Genomic DNA, 15,025 nt, shown 5'->3' on the forward strand with positions numbered 1-15,025 from the left:
TGCTGGTGACCCAGGAGAACCAGGAGAGTGCTGAGCTTGGAGGCCAAGGGAGATGCCTTCCAGGAAGGCAGTGACAAATCCAGTAAGTCTGAGGCCAAAGAAAGAAGGGAAATAAGGTAATGGGAAGTGGCAGGCAGTAGGGACAAGTGGAGGTTTGAGATCTTAGGCGTGCAGACCTGGGCGGTCCCCTGGTTCCACCACTTACTAGCCAGGTGGCCTCTGGCAAGTTAAGCATTCCCTCTGAGCTTCCTTTTTCATCTGTAAAATGGAGATGATAATAGTACCTACCTCAGATAGTGGTGTAGGAGTTAAATAAAGGATAAATTCATAAAAAGTACTTAGCAGATGATCGAATAGAGATGATGTTTGTAAAGCTCTGAGCACAGTGTCCACCACCTGGCAAAAACTCAGTACCTGTTGATTTTAACTCTCATGATGTTTAAAGACAGTGTGGGACTCAGTGGGGGTGGCAATGAGGGAGGGGAGCAGGGGAAAGGGACAGTAAGAGTAACTATGGGGCAAAAGCTGGAAGAGTCAGAACAAGTGGAGGGCCTCCCTCTGCAAAGAAGAAGGAACTCCTCTTCCTCCAACACAGGACTCTGTGTCGTTACCTTTTTACCTTATGGCGCCAGATTACTGCTGTGTAACTTTTTTCAGTACCCAGGACACATGAATGGACTTGGCTGGACACCTTACTGATCTGTTGTAAAATTACCTTTTTGCCCCTGCCCTCTACCTTAGATTTCATACCAATGTTAAGTCATACCTTAATTCAGAATGATATATATTTAAAAGCCCAATGTATATAATAGATTTATTAACAAAGATTCTCCCATGGCTCCTTCTATTACTGGGAAATTAGTATGCCACGATCACCAGGGAACTTAGAGGATGCTGACATGAGTGCTGTAAAATTTAGCCCATATACCATTTTGTATGTTCACCAAGTACTAAAGAAAGTAACTGCCACAGCATGGAAGCATTTTGGGGGATTTCAAATTTGGAACAGAAGAAACTGAAGCTGGCCCAGAGTTCAGGTGTTTATGATACCCTCCACCCAACTCCCAGGAAGAGGCAAGTCGTTAAGAACATGGGCTTTGACACCATGTTCTAATCCCAGCTCTACTCACCAGTGTTGTGACTTTGGGCAAGTTACTTAAGCGCTACGAATCTCAGTGTCACCATCTATAAAAATAGGACTGATAACACGTATCTTTCAGGGTTGTGGTAAGAATTAAATGAGCTCATATATCCATGAAGTGCTGAGGACTGTGCCAAACACCACAGGTCATCATGTGTCACCACTCTTCCTGAGGCTCTGAGTCAAAGCATGTCACTTGACTTCTTTGTGCCTCAACAAGTCCAACCTGCAAAACTGAGGAGATGTATAATGCACACAAGTGCTGAGGATAAGTACGATCATGTGGGAAACTTAGAAAACAACGCACACAGAAAAAGACTTTCCTAACCTTCTGCACTAATGCCTGCTGGAGTGCAGTGAGCTTAAGCCCTGCCCTCGTCCACCTGTTATTACCATCAAAAGTGTGTGACCTGTGATGGACATTTTTCCAAGGTGAGACAACTATATGTATTTGATACAAAGAAAAGCAAAAGCCGGAGAGAGGAAATGAATGAAGAGGCAGGAGAGAAAGAATAAAGGATGGTTGGGGGAAGAGTGGGCTGAGAAGGCCAAGACTACAGGGGGAGGGAGTGGTGCTGGTCCAAGAAAGGGGCCCTGGCCCTCCAGCTGGCAGAGAAGGATGAAGGAAGCTGCAGGCCCATTTGGGAGTTGGCAGAGGAGAGACAGGGGAGCTGAGGAATTTAAAGATAGCTATCCCTACCCCACAAGATTTAGACTTTTTTGTGTGTGGGTCCTCTCACTGGTGACTGCCACCACGACTGTGCTCCACTTGCCCTGTACCCTAGCAGGAGGGCCCTTGTCCATATAGGTTTCTTCCTCCAAATTGTCAGGTCTAGCCTAAAACAGGACCTCACTATTTCAAGGTGCCAACGAGTGATCTCTACTGGTAAAGAGCCTTTCATCATATTTAGTAATTTATGTGAAATACACTTTTCAAGGCAGCACAGTAATATTAGTTAAAGTGAGTTACGTTTCTTTGTTTCTTGACGTCAGAGGGGACATTTGTTCACAGAAAAGACTATTTTATTTTTATAGTTTCTCCTATTTTAAATAAAATGCTTGGGTTAAAAAAAAAAGTGTGTGACAATTACTCTATTTCTGCCTCAGGAATTGATCGGGAAGAGACCCAGGGCCCAGAGCTGCCAGATAGGAAAGTACACAAACTCTCTAAGGCTGCAATAGCTAGCTGACCTGCCTGAAATGCTCAGGGAGGTTCAAATCAGAGACTACGTGGCAGGTCTCAATGTGCAGTGCCAAGGATCTCCTTGGAGCAAAATGTTCACCCACAGACAAGGGTCCTGCTTACACTCTCTGCTCAGCCCTTCCTCCAGTCGGCCTGGCCCCAGACACGGTTCCTGGCTAAACCAGACAGACAGCTGGCTTTACCGCTGCGTCCTGGCTGCACCCCACATGCAGTCAGGTCCTTCCTTCCCCCATCAGACCCCTTCCCCAGCCCCTCCAGCCCCCTCTTCTTTCGGCAAGTCCTGCCCACCGGTCTGCAGGAAGGGTTACCAAACAAGAGACACTAGGAAAGGCTACCACTGACCTCGGGCAGGCGGCACGGCCAGGGAAGACCAGGAAGGTGGAGGGACGAGGTCGGAGCACAGGCGGACGCAGGGCTGGACGCGACCGGGAGCAACCAGCGGCGGCGGCGGTCGCGTCCGCGTCCCCAGCCCGCCCGCTTCTCAATTCCCCGCCCCGCGGGCACTTTGGCGTAGAAGCAGTTTTCTGTACAGGAAGGGTGAGATCAGGTTTTGAGACTCTCCATGGACCCTCCTTACCTTCGTAACCAATAAATCCTCTTACAAACCTAAGGCGGCAAACGAAAAGGCCAGCGAACGGTCCGAAGCGCACCCGCTGGGGAGTCACTTCCTGGTGTGCAGGGCGCCCAGGCTCGCGACGCACCCGCCGCGGGACACCGACTCCGCGCATGCGCCACCGGCTTGCGCGCCCGGGCGACGGGTCCCCGAGAGCCCCCTCCCTACTTCGCCGGGGGCGGGACGGGCTTCTCTAGAGACCTTCCTCAAAAGCACTCATCGCCCTATTGCCCACCGCCTTCCCTCCCTAAGCTCCCCTCCTTTCCCCGCAACCCCGCCCACTGCCTGCTCTTTTCACCGTCCCGTTGGTTGAGCTGGATAAGCTTCCAAAATCAGAGAGAAATTCTGTAGTGCTCCCCATAGCAGGGACGCTTGCATTTAAGCCTTTGAGCCAAAAGAGTGGTTTTTTTTTTTTGTTTTTTTTTTTTTTGGAGGAAGATTAGCCCTCAGCTAACTACTGCCAGTCCTCCTCTTTTTGCTGAGGAAGCCTGGCTCTGAGCTAACATCCGTGCCCATCTTCCTCTAGTTTATACGTGGGACGCCTACCACAGCATGGCTGCCAAGCAGTGCCATGTCCGCACCCGGGATCCGAACCAGCGAACCCCGGGCCGCCGAGAAGCGGAACGTGCGAACTTAACCGCTGCGCCACCGGGCCGGCCCCGAAAGAACGGTTTTATAATGGTAGTATTGTAGGCATCAAAGCCATAACGAGTTGGAAGATTGGGAGATGAAAGGCAGGATAGTTTCCTCAAGTCACAATGTTTGGTCAAAGTCAGCTCTAGTCTGAGTCATAGGACTTTTCAGGCATTCTTTCTCCCTCTGTTTTATCAGAAAAATATTGTTATGACAAGATAAACCTGGTTTCTTAAGCGGATCCCACGCAAGGCTGCTAAAGCCTAAAACCTCAGGGAAAGAATTGTTTTTCTTCAACTACGGAACTCAGAAGGGGGCCAGCCCAGTGGCGCAGTGGTTAAGTTCGCCTATACTGCCTCTGAGGGCCAGGGTTCACCGGCGGGGATCCCGGGTGCAGACATGGCACCTCTTGGCACACCATGCTGTGGTAGGCATCCCACATATGAAGTAGAGGAAGATGGGCACGGATGTGAGCTCAGGGTCAGTCTTCCTCAGCAAAAAGAGGAGGATTGGCAGCAGATTTAGCTCAGGGCTAATCTTCCTCAACGACAAAAAAAAAACTGAGAATGAGGCCAGATACCAGTAGTTCATTTACTAGCTCCTGGACTACATTCAATGATTCCCTTAATTTTTAGAGCCAAATGAGTAAGAGAACGTTGAAGGATGCACACAGGTGTGTGCTGTAAAAAAATTGTTGCCTTAGAATAAAATTTACAGCAAAGTGAATCTACATTACTTTCAAAGATTGGCACCTGAGCTAACATCTGTTGCCAATCTTCTTTTTCTTCTTCTTCTTCTCCCCAAAGCCCCCCAGTACATAGTTGTATATTCTAGTTGTAGGTCCTTCTGGCTCTGCTATGTGGGATGCTGCCTCAGCACAGCTTGATGAGCGGTGCCACGCCTGCACCCAGGATCCAAACCCGTGAAACCCCGGGCCAACAAAGCAGAGCGCACAAACTTAACCATTGGGCCATGGGCTGGCCCCAGTGAATCTACATTTAATGACACTTAATATTTATGCTTAATAGTAATTGGCCTTAAATGGAAAGCACCTTATAGTCAATATTTCACTTAGTTATTCAAAGCATAACATGCCTATTATGTGCAAGGCAATGCATTAGTCCTAGTAAGTACAGCAGTAGATTAAACATGGCCCAGTAACTCAAATAACAGCCAACACTGAGTCAGCCAGACCAAGGTTCGAAGACCAGATCTGCCACTTATAAGCTGTATGAACTTGGGCAAGTTACTTACTTGCTCAGTGCCTCAGTTTCCTCATCTGGAAAAAATGTCCGTAATACGGGCACCTACCTCATAGGGTTGTGATAAAGGTTAAATAAGCTAATACATGCAAAATGCTTAGAAGAGAGTAAGCACACACTCAATAAATATTAGCTATTATCACTCAAAAATAATTTTATATACTGTGTGTATACACACACACGTACATATATACCTTTTTTAAAAAAAAAAAAAATCTTTTACTTCCCATTCTACAGGCTTGAGCAGGTAAATGCTTGATTCAAATGGCAGCCTTCCTAACTGTTCTTAAGCAAAATCTAGCTCAAATCACTGCTTCGGTTCCTAGGCCCACACAACACTACCAAGGGAGAGCAGGCCAGAGAATGCACCTTTGCTTCTCTTCTCCCCTTCTCTTCTTTTAGTCCCCTCTTATGCAGATAGCCAGTCCTACTCCTTTCCTCACCTCTTCTCCTTTCTTCTCCTTTCCATGCCCTCCTGCTCCTTTATCATTTCTCATCTTGGCATCCTTTGTTGTGCCTTGCACAGAGCCAGGTTCCCAATAGGAGCTCAATAAATATTTGATGAATTGAACTGAATCCCACCTTGTCCACTGAAAAGGAAGGGGCATATTGTCACTCACCCCCGCCTTTACCTGTTCTGAGCATCTAAGCAAACTCATTTGAAGCAGGTCTGTCATTTGAGAAGGCAGAACCCTGAGGGCTAAAGAGAGAACAGAGATTAAGGAAGCTATAATGTAATTATTTAGCCATTAACCCTTTTATATTTATTTAATCTGATAGCATGCTCTTCTATAAAAGAAAAACCATTACATTTGTAAGAGGGGGAAAATATCCCACATTACAGAAAAAGTTACACTCTTCAACCAGAAAGTCAATAAATGGACATGTCATAGGTGATGACCAATATTGTTAAATTAAATAAGAGCTGAAACCAAGATAACCTTTGCTTAACTTTGTTATCAGCAAACCAAATCACAGCAAAGTGAAGTCTCTAGAAATTTGTCAAACATTCTCATTTTGATCTAAGGAAGAGATTTCTGAGAGGCTACAGCATTAGCTCTCAGAAATAACATGTATTAAAATCACTTGGGGGTGCCAGCCTGGCGACATAGTTGTTAAGATTGCGTGCTCCACTTGCTTCAGTGGCCCAGGGTTTGCAGATTCAGATCCCAAGCGTGGACCTACACACCACTGAGTGGTGTGTGGGTCTGGCATCCCACATACAAAAAAAAAAGGAGGAAGATTGGCACAGATGTTAGCTCAGAGAAAATCTTCCTCAAGCAAAAAGAGGAAGATTGGCAACAGATGTTAGCTCGGGGCCAATCTTCTTCACCAAAAAAAAAAAAAAAATCACTTTGCAGTTAGGGCTGGTTTGGTTCCATTAACCATGTTTTCAGCCGTGCTTTCCTTGCATCTATGACTGTGTTAGAGGCTATGAGGGACAGACACACAGACCACCCCCTGGAGATTGTATGACCTGATGGGAAGATAAGACTCACAAAGTGAGAATACATAACAACGGGTTTTGGTAATTCTAGGAAAGCAACGGATCCTCTTGGTAATCTGGGAAGGAAGAGAATGTGAGAATTGAGTTGAATGCATAGAATGTGAATAGCCTGAGAGGAGGTGGGGGCAGCAGCATGAGAACAGGAATGAGCAATATATGACAAAGGCCCATGAGGAGGCAGACCCCAATAGATGGGAAAGTAGTGCAGAAGTCATTGGAGAGCTGTCTGATTAGATCAGTAGGTCTGGGAAGATAATAAAGGGTCTGGAGTGCTGGGATGAGGGATTTGAACTGGTTCCCTTAATAGGCAGCTAATGAAGTTTTTCATGAGATGCTTCCTGAAAAGAATTAGGGGCCAGCCCAGTGGCACAGAAGTTAAGTTCACATGTTCCACTTTGGTGGCCCGGGGTTCGCTGGTTCAGATCCTGGGTATGGACCTATGCACCGCTTGTCAAGCCATGCTGTGGCAGGCATCCCACATATAAGGTAGAGGAAGATAGGCATGGATGTTAGCTCAGGGCCAGTCTTCCTCAGCAAAAAGAGGAGGATTGGCAGCAGATTTAGCTCAGGGCTAATCTTCCTCAAAAAGAAAACAAAAAGGAAAAGAACTCTTGGAGCTATGCGTAGGATGGATTTTAGGGTGTAATGACCTGGAAGCTAAGGGAGATGGCTGCGGCCATCCAGATGGGAGGTACTAAGTCTCTGTACTAAGGCAAGCAACACTGCATTCTGCAAGAGTTTCTCAAAGTGTGGTAAGGGACCCATCTGCAACATGATCAGCTGGAGTGAATGTAACAAATGTGGGTTCCTGAGCCCCAGCCCACACCTACAGAATTGAAATCTCAGGGGGATAGGGCTCAGGAATATCTGCATTTGTAACAACCATCCCAGGTGATGCCCATTAAAATTTAAGCCCACTACCATGCATCAACAGAAATTCCAGATGAATTAGTTGAAGGTCAAAAAAATCAAATCATAAAAGCCCTAGAAGAAAATATACATGGAACCAGCCCTGATGGCCTAGTGGTTAAAGTTCAGTGTGCTCTGCTTCAGTGGCCTGGGTTCGGTTCCCCGGCGCAGAACCATATCACTCGTCTGTCAGTAGCCATGCTGTGGTGGTGGCTCACATAGAACTAGAAGGACTTACAACTAGAATACAAAACTATGTACTGGGACTTTGGGAAGATAGAAAAAAAAGAGAGGAAAGTTGGCAACAGTTATTAGCTCAAGGCAAATCTTTCCCAGGAAAAAAAAGAAAATATAGATGATAATGCATCTGAAATTTGGATGTAGAAGGACTGTCTAAACTAAAAAGCAGTAGGAAAAAATCACCACATAGGTCAATTTTACTACATAAATCTTAAAAACTTTTATATGACAAAAAATATAACTAAATTAAATCATAAACAACAAATAGAAAAATATATACAAGTATGGCAAAGGGTCATTATCTTTATTGTATAAAGAGCTTATATAAACTGATAAGAAAAACACAATGACCCCAATAGAGACCTTGGCAAAGGTATGGAAAGATAATTCACAGGAAAAGAAATATAATTGGTCAAAAAGTGCTTTCTTCTACCTCACTAGTAATGACAGAACATGCAAAATATCTCAACTAGATAACATTATTTTACCTATCAAATTGGTGAAGAGTAAAAAAGAACTGATATTCCTTAAAGTAGACCATGGACAGTGAGGTAGCCGCTCTCACACACTGCTGGTGGGATTGTAAATTGATGAAACCTCCGTGGAAAGCAATTAGAATCAAGAGTCTTTAAAAATTTCATACCATTTTCCCCAGAAATTCCACCTCTATGAATCTATTCTAAGGAAATAGAGATGTGGACAAAGATATATGCCCAAAGGATCTCACAGTTAAAAAAAAAATCTTTAAGGTCCAACATTAGAAAAATATGGAATGGTTACATAAAATATGGTCTATCCATAGACTACTGCAGAGCCACTAAAAATTACACTCACCGTATGGTGTTAGAAGTCAAGACGGCATTACCTTTAGGGTATGGGGAGTGGCTGGCAGCGGGCGAAAGGGGGCTTCTAAGGTGCTAATAACATTCTATTTCTTCATCTATGTGCTGGTTATACACAAATGTGTTCACTTTGTGAAAATTTATCAAGCTGTACTATTTTGATATCAAGCTGTACTTTTCTGTATGTATGTTATACTTCAATAAAAATTTAACTTAAAATTGTGTCTTTGAAAAATTTGTGATGACATGGAAATATGTATAGAAGGCAACCTTAAGTGGAAAAGGCAGGATAAAGAGTTGTGCATTCAGTATGATCTTAAACGTGGAAAGAAAAAATGCATTCGACGGCAATATGCTGTTTACAGTGGTTGCCTTTAGATAGTGGGCTTGGCGGTGATTCATTTGTCAGCTTCTTTTCCATTTCTGTACTTCCCAACTTTTCTACAATGGACATGCGTTACGCTGATAATAAGAAAAAAAGTGAAAGTCAGAGAAAAAAGTGAATTGATGAATCTTGGTGAAGCCCCCATAGCCCAGACTCTGAAACTGAGAACTAGATATTATTAGTTCCAGTGGAAGTGATTTAGACTCAGAGGGACTAACTTACACTAGGCAGATTTAGAGGAGACTGGCTTACAAGCCAAATGCCAGTGAGGAATAGAGTTTCTAGTGACTGAAATATTATCTCCAATCTAGGGTTATACCTACCAGCTATTAATGTACCTGACAAACTAAGCTAGTAATCAGACGGTCACTTGCAATTTGAACATATGGAGCTGAATGGTTTTGAGGGAGCTCTTTGGGTTATTTGTAACATGTCTACTAGACCAGCGTTTCTGTTACATGAACAGGGCTGGATAAACACTGACTCTCCAATGTTCTTTTTTCTACCATCTCTAACTAGTTACCAGAATCTCCTGTCGTTACATTACCTGCCTCCTATCCTTATTACATGTTACAGTTGCCAAGGTAACAGTTCATCTTACATGAATTACATTCTAGGTTGGTAGCTCCCAGGTGAGATATTGGGAAGCATCTTAATTTCGTCTGTAGTGTATCTACAAATTATATTTACAAGAAGTCGCTTTGGGGAAGAGTGACAGATAGCTAGTTTCATCCACTGTGAGCCTTTCTTTTTTTTAATTTTTCACTTGAAGAGTCTATCATTTCCTGATTTGTGTGTCTAATTTTTTTAACCTGTATCTCTTAGGTTTGGAGATACATATTACTTTTGAGGCCCTTCAGTTCACTGATAAACATCAAGGCTTTCTGAGGATAGTACTTGGGAGAATGGCACTGCCACTTACAGAAATAGGGAAGTCAAAAAGGGAGTCTTAAGAGAGAGGGAGGTGATAGTGGAACATCAAGTGAAGGTCCAGTGGGCATGTAGAGAAAGAGTTAACATGAAAGGAAAGCTCTTATGTTGTATGTGGGAGGAATTACCCTGGAAACTGTCACCCAACTACCTAGCTACCTTTATGGCTGGTTTCTAAGGTAACACAGATATTTACTACCTTACATTTATATGGCTGGTGTTGATGCTCACTTTCTCACTTAATAAGTTCCCAAAGCTTTGCTTTTTATAGTGTTGAAATTTGCAATTCAATGTTAATAGCATTCCAGCCCTGTCAGCTCATCCCTCAGAGCTAGATGTAGAGAAATAACATGGGGACAACTATCCCATGTCTTACTCCACACTGGAATGCCATTAGTACATGAACTTTGGCTTCATGTCTGGGACTCAGCACTAAGGGCATAAATTCTACAATTACTTAGAGGCTATAATTTCAATCCTCTCCAAATCACCATCCTCAGTAAATCCTTAATAAAGACACTCATCCCTTCCTTCTTTCCTGATGCTATGCACCTGGATTTCTTTTAAGAGCCATTATTAGGTTGAATTGAATGGTAGGACTAGATTGCTTTTAAGGTGCCCCCACTTTTATTTCCATGATTCTGTGAAGAAACTAGCAGATGAAGTACTTTCTGTCCCATCCCCATTGAGTTAAGATATACTATTTGGTTTCTGATCTTATAATTAGGATTTTTTCCAAAGGAACCCAACCACGTTGGAAATGAGATTATCCAGAACAGCCCTTTAATAATAATAATGTGTATCCAACATTTACTGAATCCTCATTTTGGGACTCACAGTGTGCTCAGTGCTCTATGTGCAGCATCCCATGTAGGTACATATTTTACAGACAAGAAAATTGGTAGCCGTACTTTGGAGATGAGGTAACTGAGACGCAGAGAAGGATAAATAATTGGCCCAAGGTCCCCCAGTAAGTGGTGGAACCAGAACTTGAATTCAGCTGTCTGATGCCTGCATCTCTATTTTTAATCTTTTAACTTTTAACCAGATTCTCAAATTTTAGTTTGCATCAAAATTCCCTGGAAGGCCCATTAAAACACAGATTGCTGGGTCCCATCTCCAGAGTTTATAATTCAGTAGTTCTGGAGCAGGGCCTGAGAACTTGCATTTCTAACAAGTTCACAGGGCATGCTGATGTTGCTGGAGCAGAGGACCTGTACTCTGAACTCCACTACCTCCAGACAAGGGCAGAAGAGCTGAAGGCCGTAATGAAGCACAGAGGGCTTGCTTCTGCTCTGTGGGTTTCAGTCTCTGCCTCTGCTTCTCTAGGATGACCAGATGACTAGCTAGAGACTCCACCCTGGAGGAGAACACTGCATAGGCTGTGCTCACAGAACACGGTATTTCTCGAAAGAACTGGACATATCCTGGGTTAGGCTCAGTTTCTAACTTAGTGCTGACAGCTACAAAAAGCTGATGCATGTGCAGTGTGATCTTGGTTCTCTTCTAGAAGCAACTCAAAGAGTTAAAATTCAAGAGCAGTATTTGCCAAGCACAGCTACCTGTCAGTTGAGATTTTGATATAACTGACATTCAGTCTGATGCTGTGGAGGGTCTCGATTAGCACTACTCGTGAAGCTGAGGAAAGAGTCATTACCACGCCAGCTCTCCTCAGAGCTTGTTGTTCACACCTACATTATAAAGAATATATATTGCCTACAGTAGACAGAGAGAGGCATATTTGAACATAACACTCACCCCACCATAACCTTGTTTCTCTTTTCACTCTTTTTCCACCATGTGCCTTGTATTTCCCTGAGATACAGCTGAGGTTGCTGAGTTCTGAGGCAATGGAGCAGAGTGTAGTGTTCATTAGTGTGACTGCACATTAGAATCACTTGGAAAGCTTTTTTAAAATACCACTGCTTGGGACCCCATCCCAGACCAATTAAATCAGAATCTCTGCAGATGGGTCCCATTTATACATATGAAAAACAAATTTCCAGGTGATTCTAATGTCAGCCAAGGTTAAGAACCAATAATGGTTCAAAAAATAGGCTCTGTTGTTGGGCAGACTCCATTTCTAGCTCTGCCACTTGTAAGAAGATGATCTTGAGCAAATGGCTTACTACATTTGAGCCTCAATTTCTCCATAGTAAAAATTGGCGGAATAATAGAACCCACTGGACTTGTTTCACAGGGCTGTCTTGAGGATCAAATGGGCTGGCGTATGTAAAGCACTGTAATTATACAATGCCTAGTACAGAGTAATTGCTAGCTAGATGGTAGCTAGTGATGAAGTTAAGGCATCCTACCTCAGCCTACAGAGCAAGCCATGAGGCGGTGACCCTATGGGAGGTAGGTGTGGGTCTTGTGTCCACTCTGCTATGGATCCCACGGTCTTTCAATCAGGACCACTATGACAAGGCAAACACCTCTGCAGAACGTCTACCTTATACATGTCACAGCCAACCTATCTCAAAACAAATGTGGGAAATGATGCTTCTTTGGATAAGACACTAAGTAAAAGCAAACCAGAAACAAGGTAACACTAATACTCTAAGAGACCAGCCCACAAAGTACCTTGAGGAAATAATAGACCACATGGGGTTCTCAGACCACACTTTGACAACCACCGAAAGAATGCACGATGGTCTGCACAATAACTGGTGGCCTCATTAGCAGCTACCCCAGAATTTCCAGAGCATTCAGGAGTCACAGCACAAAGAGCCTTAATACCTGTTGCCTAATGTCTCACCAGATTTACACATTTATAGTCACTCTTCACCCTCTGTAGACATGTGGGTTTGTGACCCCTCGCCCAGTCACCACCCAAAGACCTCTACGGTTGAAGCAAAAATCTACAAATATCCAAGTGTAAGATGTGAGGAATAGGATGGATCAAAAACAGAATTTCTCAGGCCCTAAGAGACAACAAAGAGGACCACCTCTTTGTAGGAACCAGGTATTGGATCTCAGTTTCAAGTTCAAGTTCAAAAATCTGTTCTATTTCGCCACCAGAGCCAAATAAAGATAAAGAGTATCTATCTCAAACCAATAGCCAATCTCATGACAAATGATACAATATAAGTTAGTATAACATAGTAGTTAATACAATGGACTTTTGGGTTCAGACCTACCTGGGTTTCAAATCCCAGCTCAGGAACATACAGGCATGTGACTTTGAGCAAGTTACTTTATCAATGAAAGCCTAATAATGATAGTTCCTACTTTTGGTGGTTGCCGTGAGGAAAGGATGAGATTATGTATATAAAGCACTTTGAATGGCACTTGACACATGGTAAGCCCTCAGTAAATGATAGCTCTCTACTAACTCAACGCATTCTTACTGGAGTTGAAGACAAAGCTAGGCTGCTGCCATTTAAAAGTGCCGAGTAGTGAGTAACCAGTACAATCCTTAGACCTGGGCAAGAGGAGCTTCTGCCCTGGGACCAAAGCTCTAGAGGATCCCGCATATTACAAATATGCAAAAATAAATTTATTAAAAGAAGACATAGGCACTTGTGTCACTCGGCACTCAGTGCTCAGTGTTGGCACAACACATAAGCCCAAACCTGTGCTCGTATGATTAACAGCAATCAAACATAAGGGCAATACTTCATATCTCTTGCCCTATGTACTTGAAACAAGAGGCAAATGCATCCAAGTGCCATGAAATTTTGTGAGTGATGCCGCGGCTGATGTCACACACTGCTTTGGTGTACAGGGAGAATTTGAGCAGCAGAAGTGCTTAGTAAGAGAAAAAACAAATGAACTTGTCAGGTCCTTCCTCTCTCAAGAGCAATAGATTCTTCCATAACAATGATTGTCTCCCACTAGAAATAAGAATTGGCTTTCTTGCTTCTCTCTGTGTTCCAATTCATGGTTCCTTGACATGTAGTAAGTGGGCCTCTGTTTATACTCTTGCCCCAGGCCAGGCAAATGTTAGAAGCTGGCCTGTAGCTAACACAGCTAACTGTGAAAAAGAAATGAGGTATACCTATTGGAAGGGAGACAGAAATCATCATTATTTACAGCTGATTCAGTTGTCTATCCAGAGAACACCCAAGGGAATCAGTGGAAACATTCACAGATTTAACAAGAGAGTTCAGAAAAGAGTTCAGCAAAGGGCCTGAATACCAATCAGTAGTTTTCCTGTAAGCCAGCAATAACCAGTTAGAAGATATAATGGGGAAAAAAATCTATTCATGATGAAAAAATGGCATAAAATCCCTAGGAATATTTTTTTTAAAAGACACACAAAGAAAATAAGAATGTTTGTATATCTCTCAACAACCAGAACTTGAATACATGGAAACTGATGCCACATTTCTGGATGCAAAAGCTAAATTTTGTAAGATATCAACTTTTAAAAGTTAATTACGTGTTTAATTCAATCCAGTCAAAATTTGAAGTTATTTTACCTTGATAAAGTGATTGTAAAGTTCACCTAAAAGAATTAATACGGGGAAATGGCAAAGAAATTTTCAAAAAGAAAAATAATGATGGGAGACTTGGCTTATAAGATATTTAAATGTATACATAAGTTATAATATCTAAAATATTATAGTACCATCACAAGAATCAACAAACAAATCAGTAGTGCAGAACAGAAAGCCTTGGCACTGAACTAGTAAAAAGATAATGTTTAAAAAAAAAAAGAAAGCGTAAAAGCAATGGAAAAAGCCATAAAAGTATTGCTAGATTTGACTCCATCAAATTTATTGGAAAACACAAGCTGGGAAAAATTTAAAACATGATTGATGTCAGTGTGATATAAAGAGCTCTTACGAATCAAACAAAAACCATCAGTACTCAAAATAAAAATGGAAAAAGGACATAAACAGAAGATATACATATGACCAATAAATAAACTAAAAAATGTTCTAACATGCTAATAGTCAATGAAATACAAATTTTTAAATGAATGAAATTGGTGAAGATGAAAAACACTGAAATTCTTAATGCAGATCTGATGTGGTGATGTGTACATTCTTCTATACTGCTGAAGGGAGGGCAAATTTCCTTTCTGGAAAGCACGTTAGTAATATGTATCAAGAGTCTTTTAAACATTCATACCTTTTAAATGAATTAAAGAAGCAGCTGTAAACTGAGGAACAACACAGATTTAAGTTGGATACCCCAACAAGTGGCTGCCCTGCCCTGGTCTTGGGTTATCGCTTCACTCCTTGCTCAGTTTCCTCACTCATAAAATGGAGAAAATTAATAGTACTAATCTCACAATATGTGCAAGTCACTTAGCATATGTTCTGCCATCCTCTAAGTGATAAGTAAATGTTAGCTATTATTAAATATATTATATATATATAAACATGTATATGAAACACTTGTAATTTTT

The 15,025-nt window shown here is 42.5% G+C and overlaps 1 protein-coding gene across 19 annotated transcripts in view; it reads right to left on the reverse strand.

The window, feature by feature from the left end:
- Positions 1 to 3,245, reverse strand: part of TRMT2B (tRNA methyltransferase 2 homolog B) — a 137,044-nt gene extending 133,799 nt beyond the window's left edge. For 4 of the 19 annotated variants that reach the window (XR_011536053.1, XR_011536054.1, XM_070605229.1 and 1 more), the window contains exons 1-3: positions 2,952 to 3,088; positions 2,688 to 2,869; positions 1,131 to 1,375 (exon numbers count right to left, since the gene is read on the reverse strand). The gene's annotated coding sequence lies outside the window, so the exon portion shown is untranslated. Of the gene's footprint in view, positions 1 to 1,130; positions 1,376 to 2,687; positions 2,870 to 2,922 lie in introns of all 19 variants that reach the window. The other 15 variants (XR_011536055.1, XM_070605221.1, XM_070605214.1 and 12 more) reach the window with 14 other exon arrangements.
- Between the last annotated feature and the right edge of the window lie 11,780 nt (positions 3,246 to 15,025).

This window comes from Equus przewalskii, chromosome X, assembly GCF_037783145.1.
Source record: "Equus przewalskii isolate Varuska chromosome X, EquPr2, whole genome shotgun sequence".
In the NCBI taxonomy this organism is placed as follows: domain Eukaryota; kingdom Metazoa; phylum Chordata; class Mammalia; order Perissodactyla; family Equidae; genus Equus; species Equus przewalskii.